The 13,041-nt window shown below is 43.6% G+C and overlaps 1 protein-coding gene and 1 pseudogene across 1 annotated transcript in view; one reads left to right on the top strand and one right to left on the bottom strand.

The window, feature by feature from the left end:
• The window catches only part of LOC126249493 (dynein axonemal heavy chain 5), an 856,962-nt gene that overhangs the window by 805,783 nt on the left and 38,138 nt on the right, over positions 1-13,041 (bottom strand). The window lies entirely within an intron of this gene.
• LOC126250340 (5S ribosomal RNA) lies at positions 10,141-10,257 on the top strand (annotated as a pseudogene).

The following is a 13,041-nucleotide window of genomic DNA, read 5'->3' as shown; positions in this document are numbered from 1 at the left end:
CTTCTTCTTTACGCTGGACTTAATTACCGAGGTGCCCAGTATATTAACTCTTTAAACAGTTTTCTTTTTAAGGATGTTATCCACTATGACAGATTCGTATTCGTTGAGGCAGTAACGCCCTTTCTTCCTGCAGAACTGCGCGCAGTCTTGGAGAGTGGTTTGTGAATGCTGACGTGATGGAAGCCGTCTCAGTAGTCCACCCCAAGCATGCTCCATGGGATTCAAATCGGGAGAGCGAGCAGGCCATGCCATGCTTGCAATATCTTCCGTTCCAAGAAAACATCAACCCCGTGCTCTATAATGTCGAGCAATATCGTCCATCAATACGAAGTCTGGGCCCACAGCACGTCGCAAGAACCACAAATGAGGTCTCAAAATCTCGTCACGATACATGACAGCAGTTAAGTCTTGCCGATTCACCCGCACAATTTCATGAAGAGGGGTTCGGATGGTAAACACAAACCCTGTCCACGCCATTAGCGATCCTCCTCGGTATCGGTCTCTTTCCACAACGTTTGGGTCCCAAAATCATATTCCACGTTCCCTCCAGATGCGAATCCAGCGAGAATCACTCTCCAGACTAAATCGGGACTCATCTGTAAAAACAACATTGCCCCACTGTTCGACCGCCCAGGTGGCATGTTGATGACTCCGCTCTAGCCGATCCCTTCTGTAAAGACGCGTCAGAGGTAGACATAGAGCAGGTCTCCAACAGCAAAGGCCACTCTGCCGAAGCCTTCTGCACACGATGCAACACGTCCAGTTGACCGGAATACCTTCTTCCGAGCAGAACACAATAGTACGGGCATCTGGTTGACAGTTTGTATGATTATATCATGAATTAGACACAATACGGGGAAATAACGGTTTATTGCTTTAATTTTGGACGCCAGTGTATAAGCAGAGAGTAAGGCTTGCATTGAGACTGAAAATTTGCTTCACTGGGAGGGTAACATTCTATGTCTTTTATTAGAGAAATGAAACAGCAGTTGACGCCAAATCAAGGAAAGGATTTGAATTTTAGCTTAGGAGAACAAAGTGTTCACTGGATGTCAAATTAAACACCTATCAGCCGACTAGTTTCCAAACTTGTTTTATTTGGCTACCAGTTTAAGCGTTTTACTACGACAGCTTCAGGCCCCTAACCGACGTGTACAAAGACTCTACCTCAGTTCTGATCAACACACGGGCCAGCAGTACTGGTATTAGTAGATATTTAATATAGCGATGAGTTTTGTTTGCCCCTGCGTTGATCAGAACCGAGGTAGATTCTTCTTCGTACACGTCGGTCAGGGCCTGAAGATTGCGTATTAAAACGCTGAAACAGGTATCCAAATAAAAAAATAAAATAAAAAAATGAAACTAGATGACTGGAAAGTGTTTAATTTGACATCCTGTATCGAACAGTTCCGCAACCATCTCTGCAAATGTGGACATATAGAGAAAGTGTTAACTCTTCATTCCGCTGGGAGCTACTGCACTATTCAAACAAGACGATATTATTTATATCAGGAAAGAGCAGCTGAATTTCCTGATATTTTAAGCTCGTTGCATTAAGAGAATCTTTGAAGCATAATCTTTATCTTAATTTCTCCCAACTATTGAATATTCCTCGTCATAGTATTTGAACACGTGACTATTCACAGCTGCTTGTTCTCTAAAATTGTTAACACTCTAAGCAATGATGTTTCTTTACAATAATTTGTGTATTGTGATGTGTCCGCTGCTGGCGGGCATAAGCAAACAGCACAGGTCTAGATAACAAAGAAAAAGTTTATTGAACACAATTTAAAAAAGTATTCTCCATAATGAAACAAAAGAAAGGACAGTTCTTCTATAAGTGAAACAAAATAGATGCTAGTCGTTCAGTAAGTGAAAAACAAGATATTTCGTGAATAACGGAGCCACATAGACTTACAGAATCACTTAAACTATAAGTTTCATGATACTTGAAAGAGTTACACACGCTTCATCGAACACAGTCTTAAGGTATTAACAGCTTTACCTGAAAACAGTGAATTAAGTTTCTGTAGTAACACGCTCTTTAATGAGCACAGTCTTGAAGTCTTTAGGTTAAAACCGAAAAATAAGTTTCTCACTTCAGATTTAGAACCAAAATCCAAATCTAAGCTGAACTGTTCAAAGAAAACTTGAGTTTCATTTCAAATATGTACCCCACTCATAACTGACAATTATAGTCGTGGGTGACTTCAATCTACCCTCGATATGCTGGAAAAATTATACATTTAAAGCCGGGAGGCATAAAAGGTCATCTAAAATTGTACTGAATGCTTTCTCAGAAAATTATTTGGAAAAATTAGTTCACAAGCCCACTTGAAGCGTAAATGGTTGTGAAAGCAAACTTGACCTCTTAGCAACAAATAATCCTGGACAAATAGGAAGTATCATGGCGAACACAGGGATTAGCAGCCACAAGGCAGTTGCTGCTTGACTGAGTACCATAACACACACAACCATCAAAAAGAAACGCAAAGTGCATCTATTTAAAAAAAGGCTGATAAAAATGCTATTAACGCCTTTTTAAGAGACAGTCTACACTCCTTCCGATCTGATCAGGTAAGCGTAGAAAAGATGTGGAATGATCTCAAAGAGATAGTATCAACGGCAATTAAGAGATATATACCACATAAATTAACATACGTTGGTACTGATTCCCCATGGTACACAAAACAGGTTAGATCTCTGTTGCAGAAGCAACGAAAAAAGCATGCCAAATTTAAAAGAACGCAAAGTCCCTAAGATTGGCAAAGTTTTGCAGAAGTTCGAAATATAGCACGTACCTCAATCCGAGATGTTTTTAATAATTGCCACAACGAAACTATCTCGGAATGTGGCAGAAAACCGAAAGAGATTCTGGTGAAACATAAAGCACACCAATGGCAAGACGCAATCAATACCTTCACTGCGCGATAACGACGGTGAAGTCATTGATGACAGTGCCACTAAAGCAGAGTTATTAAACACGGTTTTCCGAAACTCCTTCACCAAAGAAGACGAAGTAAATATTCCCCGATTTCCAATCCAGAACAATTGCCAAGATGAGAAACATAGAAGTAGATATCTTCGGTGTTGCAAAGCAGCTTAAATCACTTAGTAATGGCAAGATTGGTTGTTTGGTTTAGAAGAGGGGGAAAGGGACAAAACTAAAGGCACGGCCTCCAGTTGCCGTGGAATACTAAGGCGGTGCTGTAGTGCCTTTACAGCGAAATAACGGTTCTCTCTTCTGGAGTCACACTTGGTCGGCGTTGCCCTGGTCTTTGGGATACAGTTTCGGTCTCTCTTTGCACTGTCGCCACATCCGAGAAACAATAGATCGATTCACGTTAAGCCATCGGACCACATCAGTTCGCAACTGTAATCCTTTCAGAGTGTGCTGATACAATAGCTCCATATTTAGCAATTATATACAACCTCTCGCTCACAGAAACGTCCGTATCTAAAGACTGGAAAATTGCTCAAGTCACACCAGTCCCCAAAAAGAGAAGTGGGAGTAATCCGCTAAATTACAGGCCCATATCACTAATGTCGATTTGCAGTAGGCTTTTGGAACATACACTGTGTTCGAACATTATGAAGTACCTCGTATAAAACGATTTATTGATACAGAAAATATCGTTCTTGTGAAAAACAACTAGCTCTTTATACTGATGACTTAATGAGTGCTATCGACAAGGGATGTCAAATTGCTTCCATATTTATAGATTTCCAGAAGGATTTCGACACCGTTCCTCACTAGCGTCTTCTAACCAAAATGTGTGCCTATGGAATGTCACCTCAGTTGTGCGACTGGATTCGTGATTTCCTGTCAAAAAGGTCACAGTTTGTAATTATAGACGGAAAGTCATCGAGTAAAACAGAAGTAATATCCGGCTTTCCCCAAGGATGTGTTATATACCTTCTATTGTACCTGATCTATATTAACGGTATAGGAGACAATCTGAGTAGCTCTATTTGATTGTTTGCAGATGATTCTGTCATGTATCATCTGGTAAAGACATCAGATGACGAAATCGAATTGCAAAATGATTTAGACAAGATATCAGTATGGTGCGAAAAGAGGCACTTGGCCCTGAAAAAAGAAGAAAGTGTGAAGTTATTAACATGAATACTAAAAGAAATCCGCTAAATTTCGATTACACGATAAGTCACACAAATCTGAAGGCTGTAAATTTAACTAAATACTTAGCGATTACAGTCACAAATAAACTAAATTGGAACGATTTCATAGATAATATTGTGGGAAGAGCAAACCAAAGACTGCGATTCATTGGCAGAACACTTAGAATGTGCAACAGGTCAACTAAAGAGACTGCTTACACCACGCTTGTCCTCCCTATCCTGGAGTATTGGTGTGCGGTGTGTGATCCGCATCAGGTGGGACTGACGGATGACATCCAAAAAGTTCAAAGAAGGCGACTCGTTTTGTATTATCGCGAAATAGGGGAGATAGTGCCACAGACATGATACGTGAATTGGAGTGGCAATCATTAAAACAAAGGCGTTTTTCGTTGCTACAGTATGTTCCCAGTTTTCTCCTCCGATTGCGAAAACATTCTGTTGGCACCCAATTACATAAGGAGAAATGATCATCACGATAAAATAAGAGAAATCAGGGCTCGCACAGAAAAATTTACGTGCTCGTTTTTCTTGCGCGTTCGAGAATGGAACGATAGGAGACAGCTTGAAGGTGGTTCATTGAACCGTCTGCCGGGCACTTTCTTGTGAATAGCAGAGTAATCACGTAGATGTAGATTTAGAAGCTTCAGTCACGAAGAATAAACACTTAATTACTCTTATGGTGTGCTTCGGTGAAGAAGTCTTGAGAGCCAACGGAAAGAAAAAATTCCGAAATGGATATAAACTTCCATTGTGACACTATCTCGCTAACTGGAAGAACAGCAGTACACTTATACCAAGTCTCAACGAGCACGTCTCTGGTCACTTAAGGGTTCCAGCTGGAGGCAGTGTGCTGACCAGAAATCTATGGCCCAGTCCTTGGCATGCCGTATTGGAGGTCTGTGACGGAAGTTCTGTCGGCAGCTCGTGCGTCGGCCTAAATAGCCACCTCGCAGATGGATACGTGCGGGCCTATTTTGGAGCGTGACATGGTGGATTCATGAAGAGGTGCGATTTGCCAAAGACCTCGACCGTCGCAGTGTACACAGCCTGATGACCTGGCCGGAGGGCTGTTGACGCCCTCTGCTGGTCTGGCCGCCGAGTTCGGGCTTGTGAAGTTACGTGCAGCCTGCACTGTAGGGGCAGAGTTAGCTGCAACCCGCACTACGGATTAGTTGTGTATAATGCCGTCGGCGCCTGGTATCTAGGGCGCCACGACATATAGCCTCATCAAGGAGGCTTTGAGGACGATGTATTTCAGTGCGCAACATAACACTTTTGTTATAAATAAAACATTCGCTTTGGAAATGTCGTTCTTTACTATGGACGGCGAGACTTCATTCGCTCAAAGCGATGTTTTGGGCCATGTAGAGGCAAATATCTTTTGTCTCTAATTTATCATGGTGGGTACCAATTACAGACAATTGATGTAGGGGAGAAGTTGCAGCTTTGTAATCACAGAAATTTTGGACTAAGATATTTCCTGTAGCTACATCTACATACACACTTTATAAGCCACCATTTTTTGCATGGCAAAAGGTATCTTGTGCCACTACTAGTCATTCACATTCGTGTTCCACTCTCAAATGGAGCGAGGGAAAAACGAATTTCTATATCCCTCCATACTACCCCTAATTTTTCTTATCTCCTCTTCACGATCCTTACGCGAGATGTACGTTGCAGGCAGGAGAATCTTTCTGCAGATACTCGCAAATGCCGTTTCCCTGAACTTTCTCAATAGTGTGTCATGAAAAGAACGTCGTCTTCCTCCCAGGGATTCCCCTATGAATTCACGGAGCATTTCCACAATACTCGTGTGATGATGGAAACGTGAGGATAACGTATGTAGCAGCACGACTCTGAATTGTTCCGATATCTTCCTTTAATCGGAACCTGTGAGGATTCCAAGCACTTGGGCAGTACTCAAGAATGGGTCACGCAAGTGTTCTTTATGCGGTCTCCTTTACACACGAGATAAGACTTTTTTAGAATTCTCTCAGTAAACCAAGTCGACCATTCGCCTTCCCTACAACGGACCTTACGTGCTCATTACATTTCTTATTGCTCTTCAGTGTTACGTCTAGATATTTAATAGACATGACTGCGTCAAGAAGCACATCATTAACACAGTATTCAAGCATTACAAGACTGTTTCTCCTACTCATCCCTATTAATGTATTAATTTACAATTTCTACATTTACAGCAATCAGCTGTTTTACAATTTCTACATTTACAGCAATCGGCTGTTCATCACACTAAATATAAATTCTGTTAAGTCGTCCCATATCCTCCTACAGTCACTTAACTATGAAACTTCCCGTTCACTACAACGTCAACAGCAGTCACAGATTGCAGTTCACCCTATACATCAGATCGTTTACGTACATAGAGAAGAGCGGGCCTATAACACTTCCCTAGGATACGCTTGACAATCGTAATGTGACAACGCCGTCCACAGCGCACTCTGCATTGTTGGCAGATCTACTCGCCACGCCTTTCCCCTCCCGCTTTCCTCCACCTCCCTCTCCCCTACCTCCAGCCCTTATTACACATCTCCCCTACTCAATATAGGCCAACTGGATGACTTAAAAATGGCGCGAAGATCAGAGGAACATTGTTTTATAGGTTCCAGATCTCCCCCTCCACCCCCTTTTGGTCAGGAAAGCTGGCACAGCCTGCACAGTTGTGAGATTATCCGGACACATTAACTATCAGACGGTCTTGTCACTCATGTTCAGTACACCATAGTGAACGGATCTTCATGACGTGCCAGCCACCACCCCCAAGTGGCAAGGTCTGATTTTATGTTTTAACACAACTGCCAACATAAGAAATGAAGAGTATATTACGTTAAGTTGCACTGCTACCAGTACAGAATAGCTATTTCAAGTTCAAAATGGGATTGAATTTTAAAAAAATTGAGGGTAGTCCACTGGTTTTATGTTTTTACCATGTTCTTACCATAGAAGAAATACAATACAGATCACACATGTGACAGACTAAAATTATGAAGATTTCTCCAAATTTCACGTTTTAAAATTACCATGAGTGTTTTGTAGTCACACTGCAGTGTCGGATGTGGTAGGAAGAAAGGAATGGATCAGTTAAGGTGATATTATTAGAAAACAATGACATCCAACTGCGGCCTAAGCTGCCATTGTGGGTCTGCAGGGCTGCTGGGCAGCCTGCGTGTTACGGAGCGTCGGACTGTACGTGCCTGAATGTAATCGCAGCGGGCAGCTAACGCGCCTCTGGCATCGGGATGCACCTGGTCGGCCCTCGTGGTGTCTCTCCTCCCACACACTGCCCAGCCACCGTGTAAGAAACAGGAAACCGTCTACCGCTCGCTTCCGTCTGCTGCCCTCATGTAAACGATACACTGGCGGGAAAAAATCGCAGCGGCAACAAGGAGCTGCGTGACGTAAGAGAAAGTTGGTAGACGTGTTTCTGCATCTGAAATATGATGTATATTCAAATTTCACGCCAGTCGCAGAAGAGTGGCGGTAGTAGTGACACTATGAGGATGCAAATCAGGTTTGCTTTAAATACACGCTGTGACGGACGCGACACTACCGAGAGGAAAGACCATCGTGTTCGGCGTACGGCTCTGGCGCATCGCAATGATCTGGAGCAGCAATTTGGCAGCACTTGGTTCCACAGTGACACAACAAACTGTTACAAATCGGTTACTTCAGGGATAGCTCCGAGCCAGACGCCCTGTAGAGTGCATTCCAATGACACCAAATCACCGTCATTTGCGACTTCTGTGGTGACAATCGAGAGCTCATTGCAGATCAAAGTGGAACACTGTTGTGTTTTTTGATGAAATCTGGTTCTGCCTCGATGCTCGTGATGATAGAGTGTTTGTTAAAAGGAGGCCAGTTGAGGTTCTGCAGCCAACCTGTCTACATGCTACACGCACTGGACCTGCACCTGAAGTAAAGGTCTGGAGTGTGATTTCGATGACAGCAGGAGCACTCTCGTGGTTATCCCACTCACCCTGACTGCAAATTTGTACCCCAATCAGGTGATTGGACCTCTAGTGCGGCCATTCATGAACAAAATTCCACAGGGTGTTTTCCAACAGGATAACGCTCGCCCACACAGCATTGTTCTAACCCAACGTACTCTACAGAGTTTCGACATGTTAGCCTGGTCTTCTCGGCCACTATATCTGTCTACAATCGAGCACATTTGGGACATCATCGGACGACAACTGTAGCGTCATTGACAACCAACATTAATCGCCCCTGTTTTGACCAACCAAGTGCAACAGGCACGGAACTAAATCCAACAAGCTGACATCCGTCACCTATCGACAGAATGCACGCACGTTTACGTGCTTGCATTCAACATTCTGGTAGCTACACCGGTTATTATTGTACCAGCAATCGCATTTGCAGTGTCTTATATCGCGTTTACATTAACCTGTAGTTTTGGAATGTTATTCACCTAAGTATGTTACTTAAACAATTTTATCCTCGAAATTTCATTATTCAACATGCATTATTTTTTTGTTGTAGCGATTGTTTTTCCGTCTTTGTTTGCTCTGTCGTATGTGGGCAGCTTCTACCACTTGCATATATAGAGAGATCTTCGTTCAAATTCCTTCCACCAGATTCCGACACAATGCAGGGGGACCAGGGCATGGCGTGTCCTATTGTCCTGTGATGCACACCAGTGGCAAGACACAATCAATACCTTCACTGCGCGATAACAACGGTGAAGTCACTTATGACAGTGCCACTAAAGCAGAGTTATTAAACACGGTTTTCCGAAACTCCTTCACCAAAGAAGACGAAGCAAATATTCCTGAATTCCAATCAAGAACAACTGCCAAGATGAGAAACATAGAAGTAGATAGCCTCGGTGTAACAAAGCAGCTTAAATCACCTAAGAAAGGCAAGGCCTCCGGTCCAGATTGTATACCAGTCAGGTTCCTCTCTGAGTATGCTGATAAAATAGCTCCATATTTAGCAATTATATACAACCACTCGCTCACAGAAAGATACGTACCCAAAGACTGGAAAATTGCTCAAGTCACACCAATACCCACCGCGTGACCACGCGACCGCCCGACCGCCCGACCGCGCGACCGCTACAGTCGCAGGTTCGAATCCTGCCTCGGACATGGATGTCTGTGATGTCCTTAGGTTAGTTAGGTTTACGTAGTTCTAAGTTCTAGGGGACTGATGACCTGAGATGTTAAGTCCCATAGTTCTCAGAGCCATTTCATTTCAACCAATACCCAAAAAGCGAAGTAGGAGTAATCCGCTGAATTACAGGCCTATATCACTAGCGTCGTCGATTTGCAGTAGGGTTTTAGAACATATACTGTATTCGAACATTATGAAGTACCTCGAAGAAAACGATTTATTGACATATAGTCAGCACGGATTCAGAAAATATCGTTCTTGTGAAACACAACTAGCTCTTTATACTCATGAAGTAATAAGTTCTATCGACAGGGGATGTCAAATTGATTCCATATTTTTAGATTTCCAGAAGACTTTCGACACCGTTCCTCACAAGCGTCTTCTAATCAAACTGCGTGCCTACGGAGTATCGCCTCAGTTGTGCGACTGGATTCGTGATTTCCTTTCAGAAAGTTCACAGGTTGTAGTAATAGAGGGAAAGTCATCGAGTAAAACAGAATTAATATCCGGCATTCCCCAAGGAAGTGTTATAGTCCCTCTGTTGTTCCTGATCTGTATTGACGGCACAGGAGACAATCTGAGTAGCCGTCTTATATTGTTTGCAGATGATGCTGTCATTTACCGTCTTGTAAAGTCATCAGATGATAAAAACGAATTGCAAAATGATTTAGATATCTGTATGGTGCGAATAGTGGCAATTGACCCTGAATAAAGAAAAGTGCGAAGTTATTCACATGAGTACTAAAAGAAATCTGCAAAATTTCGATTGCGCGATAAGTCTCGCAAATCTGAAGGCTCTAAATTCAACTAAATACTTAGGGATTACAAATAACTTAAGATAATATAGGCAACGGCCTTACCGCAGTGGATACACCGGTTCCCGTGAGATCACCGAAGTTAAGCGCTGTCGGGCGTGGCCGTCACTTGGATGGGTGACCATCCAGCCGCCATGTGCTGTTGCCATTTTCGGGGTGCACTCAGCCTCGTGATGCCAATTGAGGAACTACTCGACCGAATAGTAGCGGCTCCGGTGAAAGAAAACCATCATAACGAACGGGAGAGCGGTGTGCTGACCACACGCCCCCCCCCCCCCCTATCCGCATCCTCACTGAGGATGACACGGAGGTAGGATGGTCCCGATGGGCCACTTGTGGCCTGAAGACGGAGTGCTACAAAGATAATATTGTGGGTACAGCAAACCAAAGACTGCGATTCATTGGCAGAACACTTAGAAGGGTCAACAGGTATACCAAAGAGACTGCTTACACTACGCCTGTCCGCCCTATTCTGGAGTACTGCTGTGCGGCGTGGGATCCGCGTCATGTGGGACTGACGGATGACATTGAAAAAGTACAAAGAAGGGCAGCTCGTTTTGTATTATCGCAAAACAGGGGAGATAGTGTCACAGACATGATACGTGAGTTGGAGTGGCAATCATTAAAACAATGGCGGTTTTCGTTCCGACGGGATCTTCTCATGAAATTTTAATCACCAGTTTGCTCCTCCGATTGCGAAAACATTCTGTTGGCACTCACCTACATAGGGAGAAAGGATCATCACGATAAAATAAGAGAAATCAGGGCTCGCAGGGAAAAATTTTAGTGCTCGTTTTTCCCGCGTGCGGTTCGAGAGTGGAACAGTAGAGAGACAGCATGAAGGTGGTTCATTGAACCCTCTGCCAGGCACTTTTTTGTGAATAGCAGAATAATGACGTAGATTTAGATGTAGATGTCCTGCTGTGCAGGTATCTGCACTTTCGTTTTGCAACGTGTAGCTAGAGGCGACCAAATATTTATTATCACATCTTCGCTGGTTTTGTTTCTAGGCTTTATGCTTGGGTACGGATACAGGAAGGCAACATTCCTTTGATATCACCAGCAAACACTCCTGTAAGCATGCCTGCGTCAATGTATTCCAGACTCATCCACTGCAGTATATAAGAATCTCCCGTCAACAGCGTTCTGTGAGTCGCCTCGTCTTGTCATACTATGCATGTGCATGAAGTGAATTGTGTCATGTTGTTGCATTATTTAAACACGCAACGTCAAGCTCGTCATGACTTTTAACGCATTAATAACACACACAGGCAACCGATCAACAAATATGGAAACCCATGTCTCCAGTGATAATATGTAATGTCGCAATGATATAGAACACGTTTTTGTTTGCATGGATCTCGTCTGCCTCTTCTATTAATCCAACTTTGTGCTGACCAAGAAGAGACACGCCCCAGTTCACCCCAGTTACGGACATTAACCAATTCGGATATGTGCAGGCGTGCTTTTCTCTAGACATTATTGAGAAAGGTTACGGCATGTACATTTGGGATAGCTACGAATACATACACTATGTGGTCAAAAGTATCCGTACACCTGGCTGAAAATGACCTTCAAGTTCGTGGCACCCTCCGTCGGTAATTCTGGAATTCAATATGGTATTGGTCCACCCTTCACCTTGATGACAGCTTCCTCTCTCGCAGGCATACATTCAGTCAGGTGCTGGAAGGTTCCTTGGGGAATGGCAGCCCATTCTTCACGGAGTGCTGCACTGAGGAGAGGTATCGATGTCGGTCGGTGAGACCTGGAACGAAGTCGTCGATCCAAAATATCCCAAAGGTGTTCTATAGGATTCAGGTCAGGACGATGTGCAGGACAGTCCACTACAGGGATGTTACTGTCGTGTAACCACTCCCCCACAGGCCGTGCATTATGAACAGGTGCTCGATAGTGTTGAAAGATGCAATCGCTATCAATGGTTGTGCCCATCTACATAGGAAGAAATGATCATTGTAACCAAATAAGAGTTCCACAGATTGAGACATGAAAGCACCTGTACCTTGAGACATTTTTGTGAGCATCAGTTAAAATGTGCACATCACCATTCGAGATCAGATCGGAACTCCTTGTCTGTCTATAGCGCAAGGTCTCTGTGGACATAAATGCCTTGCAGAATCTCTAAGTTTGATGCGGGGCGGTAGTCACTGATATGTCACCCATTCGTTCACATTCCTGAGGAACGTGATATTGTGTTGCAGAGGCTGCCTCAATCAATAATAATCCATAGCAGATTTTTCCCAATACGTCGACATCTAGAAAGTTGTCTTTTATGCGTTTCATAAAAGATGGTTCGGTCGCCGCAAAAATATTTCCATCTTTTCTCATTCACGTCAGGTATTGAGTAAATTGTTTTGCACCCACCATTGCAGGGAAAAAAGTAGGATTGTGACTGTCCACGTTAAAATATTTAGACCTGAGATGGCTGAATCAGAAAGGACAATGCGTTGAGTCAATCTGATACGTTTCATGTTGGAAACATCCGTCCAGATGCCATCTACTACGATCAAGGGCTCTCCCCACGGGCGCACCCAGTCACAGCAAACGTCATCTGGCACGACGGCCATTACCGGGACTCCTGATGTCCCCACATGCGTGGGCTGCTACTAGCACAGGCGTCAGAAGTGTGATCCATAAGTTGTCAGGGAGCTCTACCTAAAGGGTACAATACGACTCGACTAAGTCGGACTGGCCACTGAGTTAGCTTTTATGCAGATGTGTCTACCTAGTTATTGTGCGCAGAAGGTTGTCAACACTGTAGACAGTAGGAGCCACTGAAGGCTTTTTCCCCAATCGGCGCACAGTAGAGAAAAATTTTGAAAATGGAGGTCAAACCGAGAAGGGGACTAAAATTACTTCAGCCGTAAAGCCATGTATGGTATATGATTGAAGTTATCGACGAAAGAAAGCAGAA

This window comes from Schistocerca nitens, chromosome 3, assembly GCF_023898315.1.
Source record: "Schistocerca nitens isolate TAMUIC-IGC-003100 chromosome 3, iqSchNite1.1, whole genome shotgun sequence".
In the NCBI taxonomy this organism is placed as follows: Eukaryota; Metazoa; Arthropoda; class Insecta; order Orthoptera; family Acrididae; genus Schistocerca; species Schistocerca nitens.
Note: the sequence above shows the minus strand (reverse complement) of the source record. Positions and strands in the feature narration are given on the sequence as shown.